Here is a 17,500-nt window from a genome sequence, read left to right as displayed (position 1 = left end):
TTGTGAATTTAGTTTTTGAGATGCTCGGCAATTACCCTATAAAAGTGATTTCAAGACACCTTCAAAGATGCGTTATCCGTTACACTTAATACTGATTAATATTAATAAATATAATTACCACTGAATATGAATATATATATATATATATATATACACACACACAGGACTATCTCAGAAAATTAGAATATTGTGATAAAGTTTTTTATTTTCTGTAATGCAATATAAAAAAACAAAAATGTCATACATCCTGGATTCATTAGACATCAACTGAAATATTGCAAGCCTTTTATTATTTTAATATTGCTGATTATGGCATACAGCTTAAGAAAACTCAAAAATCCCATCTCAAAAAATGTGAATATTTCCTCAGGCCAAGTAAAAAAAAAAAAAAAAGATTTATAACAGCAAAACAAAATCAAACATTTGAAAATGTCAATTAATGCACTCAGTACTTGGTTGGGAATCCTTTTGCACGGATTACTGCATCAATGCGGCGTGGCATGGAGGCAATCAGCCTGTGGCATTGCTGAGGTGTTATGGATGCTTCAATAGCGGCCTTTAGCTCATTTGCATTATTGGGTCTGGTGTCTTTCAGCTTCTTCTTCACAATACCCCACCAATTCTCTATGGGGTTCAGGTCAGGGGAGTTGGCAAGCCAATCAAGGACAGTAATGCCATGGTCAGAACACCAGTTACTGGTGGTTTTGGCACTGCTGGATCATGCTGGAAAATGAAATCATCATCTCCATAGAGCTTTTCAACAGATGGAAGCTTGTAGTGCTCTAAAATCTCTTGGTACACAGCTGCATTGACTCTGGACTTGATGAAACACAGTGGACCAACACCAGCAACTGACATGGCTCCCCAAAACCATTGCTGACTGTGGGAACTTCATACTGGATTTCAAGCAACTTGGATTTTGCTCCTCTCCAGCCTTCCTCCAGACTCTAGCGCCTTGACTTCCAAATGAAATACAAAACTTGGTTTCGTCTGAAAACAGGACTCTGGACCACTCTGCAACTGTCCAGTGCTTCTTTTCCATAGCCCAAGTCAGATGCTTCTAGAGATTTTAGAGCACTACATGCTTCCATCTGTTGAAAAGCTCTACGGAGACGATGATTTCATTTTCCAACATGATCTGGCACCTGACGGCGTGGCGAAGTTGGTAGAGTGGCCGTGCCAGCAATCTGAGGGTTACTGGTTCAATCCCCACCTTCTACCATCCTAGCCACGTCCGTTGTGTCCTTGAGCTAGACACTTCACCCTTGCTCCTGATGGGCCTGGTTAGCGCCTTGCATGGCAGCTCCCACCATCAGTGTGTGAATGTGTGAATGTGTGTGTGTGAATGGGTGAATGTGGAAAATAGTGTCAAAGCGCTTTGAGTTCCTTAAAAAAAAAAGGTAGAAAAGCGCTATAAAAGTACTCATCCCTATCATAACAAACCTCACACAATAATAAGTGGAACCGTTGAATCACAGCGTCCTTATGTTGACATCTGGAGTGACAACCACACTTAAGAACTTGCAACACAAAAATATCCCTCAGCTATTTTTGTCAGCGTGTGACTGCACATTTACTGGATATCATTCCGTTGATAATTCACTCCTTGTAACGCTGAATCAGACAGAATTAGCACAATGATTACAAAACCCAAAATAAAAAGAGAATACAATGATTTGCAAATCCTTTTCAACTTAGATCAATTGAATAGACTGCAAAGACAAGATACATAAGGTTCGAACTGGTAAACTTAACTATTTTTTGCAAATATTACCTCATTTGGAATTTGATGCCTGCAACATGTTTTTAAAAAAGCTGGCACAAGTGTCAAAAAAGACTGAGAAAGTTGAGGAATGCTCGTCAAACACTTATTTGGAACATCCCACTGGTGAACAGGCAAATTGGGAACAGGTGGGTGCCATGATTGGGTATAAAAGCAGCTTCCATGAAATGCTCAGTCATTCACAAACAAGGACGGGGCGAGGGTCACCACTTTGTCAACAAATGCGTGAGCAAATTGACGAACAGTTTAAGAACAACATTTCTCAACCAGCTATTGCAAGGAATTTAGGGATATCACCATCTGCGGTCCGTAATATCATCAAAAGGTTTAAAGAATCTGGAGAAATCACTGCATGTAAACATGACCTTCTATCCCTCAGGCGGTACTACATCAAAAAGCAACATCAGTGTGTAAAGGATATCACCACACGGGCTCGGGAACACTTCAGAAAACCACTGTCAGTACCTGCAGTTGGTCGCTACATCTGTAAGTGCAAGTTAAAACTCTGCTATGCAAAGCCAAAGCCATTAATCAACAACACCCAGAAACGCCGCCGGCTTTGCTGGTGGAAAAGTGGAAAAATGTGGAAAAGTGTTCTGTGGTCTGATGAGTCCACATTTCAAATTGTTTTTGGAAACTGTGGACGTCGTGTCCTCCGGATCAAAGAAGAAAAGAACCATCTGGATTGTTCAAGGCGCAAAGTGTAAAAGCCAGCATGTGTGATGGTATGGGGGTGTATTAGTGTCCAAGACATGGGTAACTTACACATCTGTGAAGGCACCATTAATGCTGAAAGGTACATACAGGTTTTGGAGCAACATATGTTGCCATCCAAGCAACGTTATTACGGACGCCCCTGCTTATTTCAGCAAGCCACCTTCGTAGTAAAAGAGTGCAGGTACTAGACTGGCTTGCCTGTAGTCCAGACCTGTCTCCCATTGAAAATATGTGGCTCATTATGAAGCCTAAAATACCACAACAGAGGCCCCCGGACTGTTGAACAACTTAAGCTGTACATCAAGCAAGAATGGGAAAGAATTCCACTTCGAAAATGTGTCTCCTCAGTTCCCAAACCTTTACTGAGTGTTGTTAAAAGGAAAGGCCATGTAACACAGTGGTAAAAATGCCCCTGTGACAACTTCTTTGCAATGTGTTGCTGCCATTCAATTCTAAGTTAATGATTATTTGCAACAACAAAAAAATGAAGTTTCTCAGTGTGAACGTTAATGATCTTATCTTTGCAGTCTATTCAATTGAATTTAAGTTGAAAAGGATTTGCAAATCATTGTATTCTCTTTTTATTTACCATTTACACAACGTGACAACTTCACTGCTTTTGGGGTTTTGTAGAACAAGGACAATACGTTGTAACAAGATGGCTGCAGTCAAGGCCACCCTGGGAGTGCAAACGTGCAGCACAGCTGACACATCATGTCAATTAAACCTAAACTAGTGACACTGTGGGGTCAGTACAGCTATTAGTTTAACCTTCAAGAGGGACTGCACTTTTTTTTAAACATTGTCTCTCATTCACAATCATTATGTAAGACAAGAACACATGTTTTTCTTTTTTTTAATGCATTCTAACTCGTACACAAATGCTAGCAAAAGTCAGCCCTCATAAAGCCCTAAAAAAACCCTCTGGAAACCATCAACAATACTCCAAGTGTTAGCAATATTGTTATTATAAGCGCTAACGCAGAGGAACTACGTTTAGTGGTGCCGTGATCACAGAGAGCACAAAAGCGCCTTATTGTAGTGAAACTTGCCAAGGGACATGTAAGCAAATATTAACATTGCTGTATGTATACTTTTGACCCAGCACATTTGCTCACATTTTCAGTAGACTCATAATAAATTCATAAAAGACCCAAACTTCATGAATTTTTTTTTGTGACCAACAAGTATGTGCTCCATTTTTTTTTTGTGCAAATAATCATTAACTTTAGAATTTGATGCAAGTCATTCACAAACAAGGATGGGGCGAGGGTCACCACTTTGTCAACAAATGCGTGAGCAAATTGTTGAACAGTTTAAGAAATACCTTTCTCAACCAGCTATTGCATTTTAAAAAGTCATACATTTTACTTTACCGATAATTTCCGATATTACATTTTAAAGCATTTATCGGCCGATAATATCGGCAGTCCGATATTATCGGACATCTCTAGTTGTTAATATTCAGTGTTTTATTGTTCATAGTTAATATTGTAAGTTCCTTTATTTTCATGTACATTTTGGGTGTCCCATTCAGTAAAAAACTGTAAAATTCCATTCCGTTTTTTAGGATAACGTTTTTAGACCTCTATCGGACGTTGTGACTTTTGGTATTAGTGTTCCTGGAAAAAAAGGGACCCAAACACACATACTGTACAGCAGATTTTTACAGCTAAATGTGTATGTATACACATTGGGCCCCCCAGACACATTTTTTTCTCTCAACATGGCTCCCGAGTCAAAATATTTGCCCAGCTCTGAAATAAGTCAGTATTTTTGAAGTATATGATGAAATAAAACCTACTTGTTTAACACTTCTGCGATGAGGTGGCAACTTGTCCAGGGTGTACCCCGCCTTCCGCCCGAATGCAGCTGAGATAGGCTCCAGCGACGACCCCCTGCTGCCCCAAAAGGGACAAGCGGTAGAAAATGGTTGGATGGATGATGAAATAAAACCTACTTGTTTAACACTTCTGCGATGAGGTGGCGACTTGTCCAGGGTGTACCCCCGCCTTCCGCCCGAATGCAGCTGATAGGCTCCAGCGACCCCCCCGCAACCCCGAAAGGGACAAGCGGTAGGAAATGGATGGGTGGATGGACATCCAGGCTCTTTGTAAGAGAACAGAAACCTCATAAAGACATATTTTGACACTAAAACTGTTTATACACACAATTAAATTAATACAGAGTAAACCTAATGTGTCTGTTTCATTAGTTAGTTGACAACAATAAACATCTCATTTATCCAGATTATCCACAACATTGTTATTTGTACTTAAATTAGTAAAACATAATTCACTGCATAGTTTGTATTAATATTAGTCAAACAGTTAACTAAAATGGCGATCTTTTTGTATGTCTCGGAAGGTCCTAATAACCGCAAGTGTCATTTAAACACATTAAAACATGAATAGAAACACCAAATAGCAGTGGAAAGTTGAACTTATCTGTGAGATCCGGAGCTTGAAAGTTACTAGCGGTAGCTTATTAGCATGTAGCGTTCTCTTCTTCTATGGTAGTGTAGTGTGTCAACCATAGACATCTTATAAGGGAACGCAGCATCCAGCGCTATTGCCTAGTGGCGCTGACGAGACGCGGGGCCGCCATCTTGAAGTGGTGATCCGTTCCACTCAGTGCAATTCATTTGGCAGGAGCAATGAACTGTCAGCGCATTAAATTAATTTTACCTCACTGAATACCACTGATTTTCACGCGCTTTTTTTGTCATGCGTGTAGCTATGATAAAGGACACATGTTTTGGCGTGTTTTATTATTCATAGTTTGCTTAACATTAATAGAATATTCTTATATGTTACAAATCCGAGATCAAAACTGGGAATATAATCCCAGAGAAGGGGGAAAAAAACGATCAGCTATTTTTAAAGGTTAGGTTATATATACATGCGTATATCCTACATAAAAAATGTATGAATACATTAGATATCTATATATCTTAGGGACATATAGACTGTATATCTGTTGCTGCAGCAGCAGAGAGTTTACTCTGTCTTGACACATTGTATTGATATTTTGTATTACATTCTTCCCTTAAATGATCATGTTTACAGTGATTGTTTTATATGTATTTTTTTATGTATGTCGCTTTGGATTAAAGCGTCTGCCAAATACTTCGACATAAACATACAAACCCCGTTTCCATATGAGTTGGGATATTGTGTTAGATGTAAATATAAACGGAATACAATGATTTGCAAATCCTTTTCAACCCATATTCAGTTGAATATGCTACAAAGACAACATATTTGATGTTCAAACTGGATGCTATGACGTGCTATTTTTGTCAGGACTAATCAATATTGGTTGTTTTTCTCTGGGAAAAGTGAGCTAATGGTGAGAAAAGTATCACATAGAACAGGCCTGGGCAATTATTTTGACTAGGGGGGGCCAAATTTAGAGAAAAAAATGTGTCTGGGGGCCGGTATATCTGATTTTTAGGAACACTAATACAAAACCTCACAATAATGTCTGATTGAGTGCTAAAAACCTTATGACAGACCGCCTTAAAAAAACGGAATGGAATTTTACGTTTTTTTTACTGAATGAAGCACAGAGAATGTACATGAAAATAAAAAATGTGGAATTTACAATATTAAGTATGAAGGATAAAACACTGAATATTGACAAGAAATGTTGTCAAAATTCAGTGGAATTTTACGTTTTTTTACAGAATGAAACACCCAGAATGTACATGAACATAAAACAATGTGGGATTTACAATATTAAGTATGAAGGATAAAACACTGAATATTGACAACATATGAACGCACACCCCCTCTTGTCTGGGGGTGACGTTCATATGTTGTCAATATTCAGTGGAATTTCACGGTTTTCTACAGAATGAAACACCCAGAATGTACATGAACATAAAACAATGTGGGATTTACAATGTTAAGTATGAAGGATAAAACACTGAATATTGACAACATATGAACGTCACACCCTGTCTTGATCGGGTGGTGACGTTCATATGTTGTCAATATTCAGTGGCATTGTATGTTTTTTTACTGAACGAAACACCCAGAATGTACATGAAAATAAAAAAATGTGGGATTTACAATATTAACTATGAATGATAAAACACTGAATATTGACAACATATGAACGTCACACCCCCTCTCGATCGGGGGGTGACATTCATATGTTGTCAATATTCCGTGGAATTTTATGTTTTTTTACTGAATGAAACACCCAGAATGTACATGAAAATAAAAAATGTGGGATTTACAATATTAACTATGAAGGATAAAACACAGAATATTGACAACATATGAACGTCACACCCATTCTCGATCGGGGGGTGACATTCATACGTTGTCAATATTCAGTGGAATTTTAAGTTTTTTTTTTACTGAATGAAACACCCAGAATGTAAATGAAAATATTTTTTTGGGGATTTACAATATTAACTATGAAGGATAAAACACTGAATATTGACAACATATGAACGTCACACCCCCTCTTCATCCACATATTTTACAATCAAGCAAAACGCAACAAAAATGCAACAAACAGCGAAATATGAATGCGAAGAGTAAAAAAACCCCACCTACAATCTGCTATATCTAAAATATATCACTAAGCTTTACAACTTTGTTGTAAAAATCTCATTTCGCGTCCGTCCTTGACACCCGCATTTCAGGCTCTGGAAACACTCTGTGGAAACAACTATAAAGGAACCTTAGTTGCATACTTGCCAACCCTGAGACCTCCGATACCGGGAGGTGGGGTGTGGGGGGCGTGGTCGGGGGCGGGGCAGGGGCGTGGTTGGGGGCGTGGTTAAGAGGGGAATATATTTAAGCTAGAATTCACCAACTCAAGTATTTCATATGTATATATATATATATATTTATTTTATTATACATATAAATAAAAGAAATACTTGAATTTCAGTGTTCTGGAGGCTATCCAGTAGATGGCAGTTATTGTCCTGTTTAAGAGTGTCACAACATTGCTGTTTACGGCAGACGAACTGCTTTACGGTAGACTAAACGTGACTGCTGTTGTTGTGTGTTGTTACCGCGCTGGGAGGACGTTAATGAAACTGCCTAACAATAAACCCACATAAGAAACTAAGAACTCGCCCTCGATCATTCTACAGTTATGACGTCATTGGGCAGGCAAGCTGTTTATATTGTGGGAAAGCGGACATGAGAACAGGCTGTCCCCCACTCAGGTCCGCATTGAGCTGGCGGGGGCGTGGCCTCCAGCTCCGGCTGAATACCGGGAGTTTGTCGGGAGAAAATTTCTGCCGGGAGGTTATCGGGAGAGGCGCTGAATACCGGGAGTCTCCCGGTAAAAACGGGAGGGTTGGCAAGTATGCTTAGTTGCGACGTCCGAGCAAATCCACTTGGGACTATACCGTTCACGACCCCTAGAGGCCATCATTTCATGGCGTCTGCTATGACGCGCTGTTTTTGTCAGGACTAATCGATATTTGTTGTATTTCTCCGAGAAAGGTGATCTTTGTGGTTTGAGTGTCCACCCTGAGATCGGTAGGTTGTGAGTCCGGAGGACACGACGTCCACAGTTTCCAAAAACAATTTGAAATGTGAACTCGTCAGACCACAGAACACTTTTCCACTTTGCATCAGTCCATCTTAGATGAGCTCGGACCCAGCAAAGCCGGCAGCGCTTTTGGGTGTTGTTGATAAAGGTCTTTGGCTTTGCATGGGAGAGTTTTAACTTGCACTTACAGATGTAGCGACCAACTGTTGTTACTGACAGTGGTTTTCTGAAGTGTTCCTGAACCCATGTGGTGATATCCTTTACACATAGATGTCACTTTTTGCCTACTCAGTGGCCTAGTTGTTAGAGTGTCCGCCCTGAGATCGGTAGGTCGTGACTTCAAACCCCGGCTGAATCATACCAAAGACTATAACAATGGGACCCATTACCTCCCTGCTTGGCACTCAGCATCAAGGGTTGGAAGCATTTAAGTCCCATCTTAAAACTCATTTGTATACTCTAGCCTTTAAATAGACCCCCCTTTTTAGACCAGTTGATCTGCCGTTTCTTTTCTTTTCTCCTCTGCCCCCCTCTCCCTTGTGAAAGGAGGGGGGGGGGGGCACAGTTCCGGTGGCCATGGATGAAGTGCTGGCTGTCCAGAGTCGGGGCCCGGGGTGGACCGCTAGCCTGTGCATCGGTTGGGGACATCTCTGCACTGCTGACCCGTCTCCGCTCGAGATGGTCTCCTGCTGGCCCCACTATGGACTGGACTCTCACTATTATGTTAGATCTACTATGGACTGGACTCTCACTATTATGTTAGATCTACTATGGACTGGACTCTCACTATTATGTTAGATCTACTATGGACTGGACTCTCTCACTATTATGTTGGACCCACTATGGACTGGACTCTCACTATTATGTTGGACCCACTATGGACTGGACTCTCACTATTATGTTAAATCCACTATGGACTGGACTCTCACACTATTATGCTAGATCCACTATGGACTGGAGTCTCATTATTATGTTAGATCCACTATGGACTGGACTCTCACAATATTATGTTAGATCCACTATGGACTGGACTCTCACACTATTATGTTAGATCCACTATGGACTGGACTCTCACACTATTATGTTAGATCCACTATGGACTGGACTCTCAGTATTATGTTAGATCCACTATGGACAGGACTCTCACTTTTATGTTAGATCCACTGTGGACTGGACTCTCACACTATTATGTTAGATCCACTATGGACTGGACTCTCATACTATTATGTAAGATCCACTATGAACCGGACTCTCACACTATTATGTCAGATCCACTATGGACTGGACTCTCACACTATTATGTTAGATGCAGTATGGACTGGACTCTCACACTATTATGTCAGATCCACTATGAACTGGACTCTCACACTATTATGTTAGATCCACTATGGACTGGACTCTCACACTATCATGTCAGATCCACTATGAACTGGACTCTCACACTATTATGTTAGATCCACTATGGACTGGACTCTCACTATTATGTTAGATCCACTATGGACTGGACTCTCACACTATTATGTTAGATCCACTATGGACTGGACTCTCACACTATTATGTCAGATCCACTATGAACTGGACTCTCACACTATTATGTTAGATCCACTATGGACTGGACTCTCACACTATTATGTCAGATCCACTATGAACTGGACTCTCACACTATTATGTTAGATCCACTATGGACTGGACTCTCACACTATTATGTTAGATCCACTATGGACTGGACTCTCACACTATTATGTTAGATCCACTATGAACTGGACTCTCACACTATTAACTAGATCCACTATGGACTGGACTCTCACTATTATGATAGATCCACTATGGACTGGACTCTCACACTATTATGTCAGACCCACTCGACGTCCATTGCATCTGGTCTCCCCTATGGGGGGGTGGGGCACCCATATCTGCGGTCCTCTCCAAGGTTTCTCATAGTCATTCACATCGACGTCCCACTGGGTTGTGAGTTTTTCCTTGCCCTGATGTGGGATCTGAACGGAGGATGTCGTTGTGGCTTGTGCAGCCCTTTGAGACACTTGTGATTTAGGGCGATAGAAATAAACATTGATTGATTGATTGATTGAATTGGGGGTTAAATCACCAACAATGATTCCCAGGCGCGGCCACCGCTACTGCTCACTGCTCCCCTCACCTCCCAGGGGGTGATACTTTAACTTTAACTTAATGGTGAGAAAAGTATTACATTGAGTGTCCAGTACGACTATATTTTTTGTTTTTGTTTTTTGTTCGTTTTCATATTTCAACCAACATTCTTTGCTATTTTGCCTCACGGACAGCAGTCTTCGGTCTTCACAAGGAGGCGGTTGTTTGCTTTTCGCTCCAAACAAAAGTTTCCGGAGTTGAGGTCATCAGTCCTTCCCAGCACAAAGTGAACAAACCAGGACTTGTGTGACAGGACGTCACGCGCCACTCGTTTGCACAAATTGCGTTGATGAGGAGACACGTCCACGGCCTGGTGGTTTTGGTGCGGAGCCAAAGCTCTGTACTTTTCCACCACGCGGCTGGACAATCTGAGAGGGCCTCTGGAAGGTTCATGGCGTCCGTGTCTTATCAAGACGCTTGTTCCCTTCTCTCTTCCTCCTGGAGCTTTTGTCTGCATAGCTCAAGAGGGGGTCGGGGGGGGGGGACCAAGAAGCCCCCTGTGCAAGAATGCTATTGTTTCCCGTGCCACACTTCTCCACATCAGAGGGTCTACTCCTACTCCGACCTCTTGCCACTCGGTCCTCTCCACTTTCCTGTCAACACTTTATGTTTTGGCTCGCACCCCACAGATCCAACATCGCTTGCGTATCAAACATATCGGATTAGGTAAGGCAGAACGGGGCGAGGTAGCAATCTTTGTGAGACTTGACCTCAAAACGTCTTCTAATAATAATTTCTACATGAAATCGTATACATGTTCTATTTTGACGCGGATATCACAGTTACATTGTGTGCTTATTGTGGGATTATTATTTTTACATTTAATGTGCATTTACATTGACAGGCATGTCCTTTTAATAGTGACTAACCCACAAGTGTGGTTCAGCCTGAGTAGCAATATATTTTATCTCCACTTGAGGGCGACATATCACCACATTTTTACCATTCAAGCTGGTTTATCCCACAGTCACTGGCGGTGCTCAAACTAATTCTGTCTCTTGGTAATAATTAAAAAATATATAAAAATAATTAAAAGCTACTGACATAAATTATTATTACATTAGGCCCCAAATAAATGTTTTCTTTAATCATTTTTATCCATCACTTGTGATATAATGCAACAGCCATAGAATATACAGTATTTATAAATACAGACTGGTAGCCTATTGATGCATGAGTAGCAATATATTTTATCTCCACTTGAGGGCGACATATCACCACATTTTTACCATTCAAGCTGGTTTCTCCCACAGTCATTGGCGGCGGCAGTGCTCAAACTAATTCTGTCTCTTGGTAATAATAAAAAAATATATAAAAATAATTAAAAGCTACGGACATACATTATTATTACATTAGGCCCCAAATAAATGTTTTCTTTAATCATTTTTATCCATCACCTGTGATATAATGCAACAGCCATAGAATATACAGTATTTATAAATACAGACTGGTAGCCTATTGATGCATGAGTAGCAATATATTTGATCTCCACTTGAGGGCGACATATCACCACATTTTTACCATTCAAGCTGGTTTCTCCCACAGTCATTGGCGGCGGCAGTGCTCAAACTAATTCTGTCTCTTGGTAATAATTAAAATATATATAATAATAATTAAAAGCTACTGACATACATTATTATTACATTAGGCCCCAAATAAATGTTTTCTTTAATCATCTCAATGCATCACTTGTGATATAATGCAACATCCATAGAATATACAGTATTTATAAATACAGACTGGTAGCCCATTGATGCCTGAGTAGCAATATATTTTATCTCCACTTGAGGGCGACATATCACCACATTTTTACCATTCAAACTAGTATAGCTCCTTGGTCATGGGGCGGCGGCAGTGCTCAAACTAATTCTGTCCCTTTTAAAAAAAATAACAAAAATAAAAGAATTAAAAATTACTGACATACATTATTATTATATTAGGCCCTAAATAAATGTTTTTTTTAATCATGTCAATTCATCACTTGTGATATAATGCAACATCCATAGAATATACAGTATTTATATATACAGACTGGCAGCCTATTGATGCCTGAGTAGCAATATATTTTATCTCCACTTGAGGGCGACATATCACCACATTTTTACCATTCAAGCCAGTTTAGCTCCTTGGTCACGTGGTGTTGGCAGTGCTCAAACTAATGGTGTCCATTAGTAATAATGAAAAAAACAATAAAAAATAAAAACATTAAAATGAAATGATTAACAACTACTGACATACTACATTTGTATTATTATGTCAGGTCCCAAAGAAATGTTTTTCTTAATCACATCGATCCATCACAGGACCAGCAAAAGAAGAAAGAAAACAATAAGTTAGTTTAGCGCAGTAAACATAAGTATTCATTAAAAACGAGGCAAGTATACTTTATATTTTTTGGACACTGTAAGATTATACACAGTTTGAACGGTAACACTGTGTTTGAATATATCAGAACTTAAAACACTGTACTTTAAAATTGAATCAATAAAAATTCATTTCACATGAAAGTTAAATAAACATAGTCGCATCATTACAATATTTAATGAAGTGATTCTTTGGCGTACCACTAGATGGCGTGTGGTGCGTACCCCTCGTGGCACGGGGACCACAGTTTGAGAGTCTCTGGTCTAGATAATATGTATTAGATATGTTTTGGTGTAAATTTGGTGTTTATTTTGCTCCACAGTCACATTTTGAACCTCCTTTTTTTTTTTTTAGTATTTCTGCATGCAGATAAGATGGCAAATGAAACCCTGCACACCCCAAAATGCGATCATTTATCTTTTAAAAATGTACTCTGTTAAATATATAACTTGACTGGTTGACTGGACCATTACATTTTGGTCATTTTCCCAAACAAACATTCTACAACACAAATACAACATTAAAACGACATGCTTTTTGATGACGTTTATTCAATGTCAGCTTGTGACGTTGATTTGACCATTGAATTTGACTAATTTTCCCAACCAATATACTACAACACAAATACAACATGCTTTTGTTTACGTTTATTCAATGTCAGGTTGTGACGTTGATTTGACCATTGAATTTTGTAATTTTCCCAACTAATATTCTACAACACAAATACAACATTAAAACAACATGCTTTCTGACAACATTTAATCAATGTTGGGTTCTGACGTTGATTTGACCATTGAATTGTGGTCATTTTCCGAACCAATATTTTAAAACAACACAAATACAACGTTGAAACAACATGCTTTTTGACAACATTTATTCAATGTCAGGTTGTGACGTTGATTTGACCATTGAATTTTGGTCATTTCCCAACCAATATTTTACAACACAAATACAACGTAGAAACAACATGCTTTTTGACAACGTTTATTCAATATCGGGTTCTGGCGTTGATTTGACCATTGAATTGTGGTCATTTTCCGAACCAACATTCGACAACACAAATACAATGTTGAAACGACATACTTTACTTTACGTTTATTCAATGTTAGGTTGTGACGTTGATTTGACCGTTGAATTTTTGTAATTTTCCCAACCAATATTTTACAACACAAATACAACGTACAAACAACATGCTTTTTGACAACGTTTATTCAATGTTGGGTTGTGACGTTGATTTGGCCATTGAATTGTGGTCATTTTCCGAACCAACATTCGACAACACAAATACAATGTTGAAACGACATACTTTACTTTACGTTTATTCAATGTTAGGTTGTGACGTTGATTTGACCGTTGAATTTTTGTAATTTTCCCAACCAATATTCTACAACACAAATACAACGTAGAAACAACATGCTTTTTGACAACGTTTATTCAATGTTGGGTTGTGACGTTGATTTGGCCATTGAAATTTGGTCATTTTCCCAACCAATATTCTACAACACAAATACAACATTGAAACAACATGCTTTTTGACAACGTTTATTCAATGTCGGGTTCTGACTTTGATTTGACCATTGAATTTTTGTAATTTTCCCAACCAATATTCTACAACACAAATACAACGTAGAAACAACATGCTTTTTGACGATGTTTAATCAATGTTGGGTTCTGACGTTGATTTGACCATTGAATTGTGGTCATTTTCCGAACCAATATTTTAAAACAACACAAATACAACGTTGAAACAACATGCTTTTTGACAACATTTATTCAATGTCAGGTTGTGACGTTGATTTGACCATTGAATTTTGGTCATTTCCCAACCAATATTTTACAACACAAATACAACGTAGAAACAACATGCTTTTTGACAACGTTTATTCAATATCGGGTTCTGGCGTTGATTTGACCATTGAATTGTGGTCATTTTCCGAACCAACATTCGACAACACAAATACAATGTTGAAACGACATACTTTACTTTACGTTTATTCAATGTTAGGTTGTGACGTTGATTTGACCGTTGAATTTTTGTAATTTTCCCAACCAATATTTTACAACACAAATACAACGTACAAACAACATGCTTTTTGACAACGTTTATTCAATGTTGGGTTGTGACGTTGATTTGGCCATTGAATTGTGGTCATTTTCCGAACCAACATTCGACAACACAAATACAACGTTGAAACGACATACTTTACTTTACGTTTATTCAATGTTAGGTTGTGACGTTGATTTGACCGTTGAATTTTTGTAATTTTCCCAACCAATATTCTACAACACAAATACAACGTAGAAACAACATGCTTTTTGACAACGTTTATTCAATGTTGGGTTGTGACGTTGATTTGGCCATTGAAATTTGGTCATTTTCCCAACCAATATTCTACAACACAAATACAACATTGAAACAACATGCTTTTTGACAACGTTTATTCAATGTCGGGTTCTGACTTTGATTTGACCATTGAATTTTTGTAATTTTCCCAACCAATATTCTACAACACAAATACAACGTAGAAACAACATGCTTTTTGACGATGTTTAATCAATGTTGGGTTCTGACGTTGATTTGACCATTGAATTGTGGTCATTTTCCGAACCAATATTTTAAAACAACACAAATACAACGTTGAAACAACATGCTTTTTGACAACATTTATTCAATGTCAGGTTGTGACGTTGATTTGACCATTGAATTTTGGTCATTTCCCAACCAATATTTTACAACACAAATACAACGTAGAAACAACATGCTTTTTGACAACGTTTATTCAATATCGGGTTCTGACGTTGATTTGACCATTGAATTGTGGTCATTTTCCGAACCAACATTCGACAACACAAATACAATGTTGAAACGACATACTTTAGTTTACGTTTATTCAATGTTAGATTGTGACGTTGATTTGACCGTTGAATTTTTGTAATTTTCCCAACCAATATTCTACAACACAAATACAACGTAGAAACAACATGCTTTTTGACGATGTTTAATCAATGTTGGGTTCTGACGTTGATTTGACCATTGAATTGTGGTCATTTTCCGAACCAATATTTTAAAACAACACAAATACAACGTTGAAACAACATGCTTTTTGACAACATTTATTCAATGTCAGGTTGTGACGTTGATTTGACCATTGAATTTTGGTCATTTCCCAACCAATATTTTACAACACAAATACAACGTAGAAACAACATGCTTTTTGACAACGTTTATTCAATGTTGGGTTGTGACGTTGATTTGACCATTGAAATTTGGTCATTTTCCCAACCAATATTCTACAACACAAATACAACGTTGAAACAACATGCTTTTTGACAACGTTTATTCAATGTCGGGTTCTGACTTTGATTTGACCATTGAATTTTTGTAATTTTCCCAACCAATATTCTACAACACAAATACAACGTAGAAACAACATGCTTTTTGACAATGTTTAATCAATGTTGGGTTCTGACGTTGATTTGACCATTGAATTGTGGTCATTTTCCGAACCAATATTTTAAAACAACACAAATACAACGTTGAAACAACATGCTTTTTGACAACATTTATTCAATGTCAGATTGTGACGTTGATTTGACCATTGAATTTTGGTCATTTCCCAACCAATATTTTACAACACAAATACAACGTAGAAACAACATGCTTTTTGACAACGTTTATTCAATATCGGGTTCTGACGTTGATTTGACCATTGAATTGTGGTCATTTTCCGAACCAACATTCGACAACACAAATACAACGTTGAAACGACATACTTTAGTTTACGTTTATTCAATGTTAGGTTGTGACGTTGATTTGACCGTTGAATTTTGTAATTTTCCCAACCAATATTCTACAACACAAATACAACGTAGAAACAACATGCTTTTTGACAACGTTTATTCAATATCGGGTTCTGACGTTGATTTGACCATTGAATTGTGGTCATTTTCCGAACCAACATTCTACAACACAAATACAACGTTGAAACAACATGCTTTTTGACAACGTTTATTCAATGTCGGGTTCTGACTTTGATTTGACCATTGAATTTTTGTAATTTTCCCAACCAATATTCTACAACACAAATACAACGTAGAAACAACATGCTTTTTGACGATGTTTAATCAATGTTGGGTTCTGACGTTGATTTGACCATTGAATTGTGGTCATTTTCCGAACCAATATTTTAAAACAACACAAATACAACGTTGAAACAACATGCTTTTTGACAACATTTATTCAATGTCAGATTGTGACGTTGATTTGACCATTGAATTTTGGTCATTTCCCAACCAATATTTTACAACACAAATACAACGTAGAAACAACATGCTTTTTGACAACGTTTATTCAATATCGGGTTCTGACGTTGATTTGACCATTGAATTGTGGTCATTTTCCGAACCAACATTCGACAACACAAATACAACGTTGAAACGACATACTTTAGTTTACGTTTATTCAATGTTAGGTTGTGACGTTGATTTGACCGTTGAATTTTTGTAATTTTCCCAACCAATATTCTACAACACAAATACAACGTAGAAACAACATGCTTTTTGACAACGTTTATTCAATATCGGGTTCTGACGTTGATTTGACCATTGAATTGTGGTCATTTTCCGAACCAACATTCGACAACACAAATACAACGTTGAAACGACATACTTTAGTTTACGTTTATTCAATGTTAGGTTGTGACGTTGATTTGACCGTTGAATTTTTGTAATTTTCCCAACCAATATTCTACAACACAAATACAACGTAGAAACAACATGCTTTTTGACAACGTTTATTCAATATCGGGTTCTGACGTTGATTTGACCATTGAAATTTGGTCATTTTCCCAACCAATATTCTACAACACAAATACAACATTGAAACAACATGCTTTTTGACAACGTTGATTCAATGTCGGGTTCTGACTTTGATTTGACCAT

At 38.1% G+C, this 17,500-nt stretch overlaps 1 long non-coding RNA gene across 1 annotated transcript in view; it reads right to left on the bottom strand.

Annotated features, from left to right (window-relative positions):
* The window catches only part of LOC133662894 (uncharacterized), an 8,353-nt gene extending 3,354 nt beyond the window's left edge, over nt 1-4,999 (bottom strand). The window contains exons 1-2 of the long non-coding RNA XR_009828184.1: nt 4,461-4,999; nt 4,305-4,398 (exon numbers count right to left, since the gene is read on the bottom strand). This is a non-coding gene — a long non-coding RNA (uncharacterized LOC133662894). The remainder of the gene's footprint in view (nt 1-4,304; nt 4,399-4,460) is intronic.
* Nucleotides 5,000-17,500: the final 12,501 nt, after the last annotated feature.

The sequence above is a fragment of the Entelurus aequoreus genome, linkage group LG12, assembly GCF_033978785.1.
Source record: "Entelurus aequoreus isolate RoL-2023_Sb linkage group LG12, RoL_Eaeq_v1.1, whole genome shotgun sequence".
Classification (NCBI taxonomy): Eukaryota; Metazoa; Chordata; class Actinopteri; order Syngnathiformes; family Syngnathidae; genus Entelurus; species Entelurus aequoreus.
Note: the sequence above shows the minus strand (reverse complement) of the source record. Positions and strands in the feature narration are given on the sequence as shown.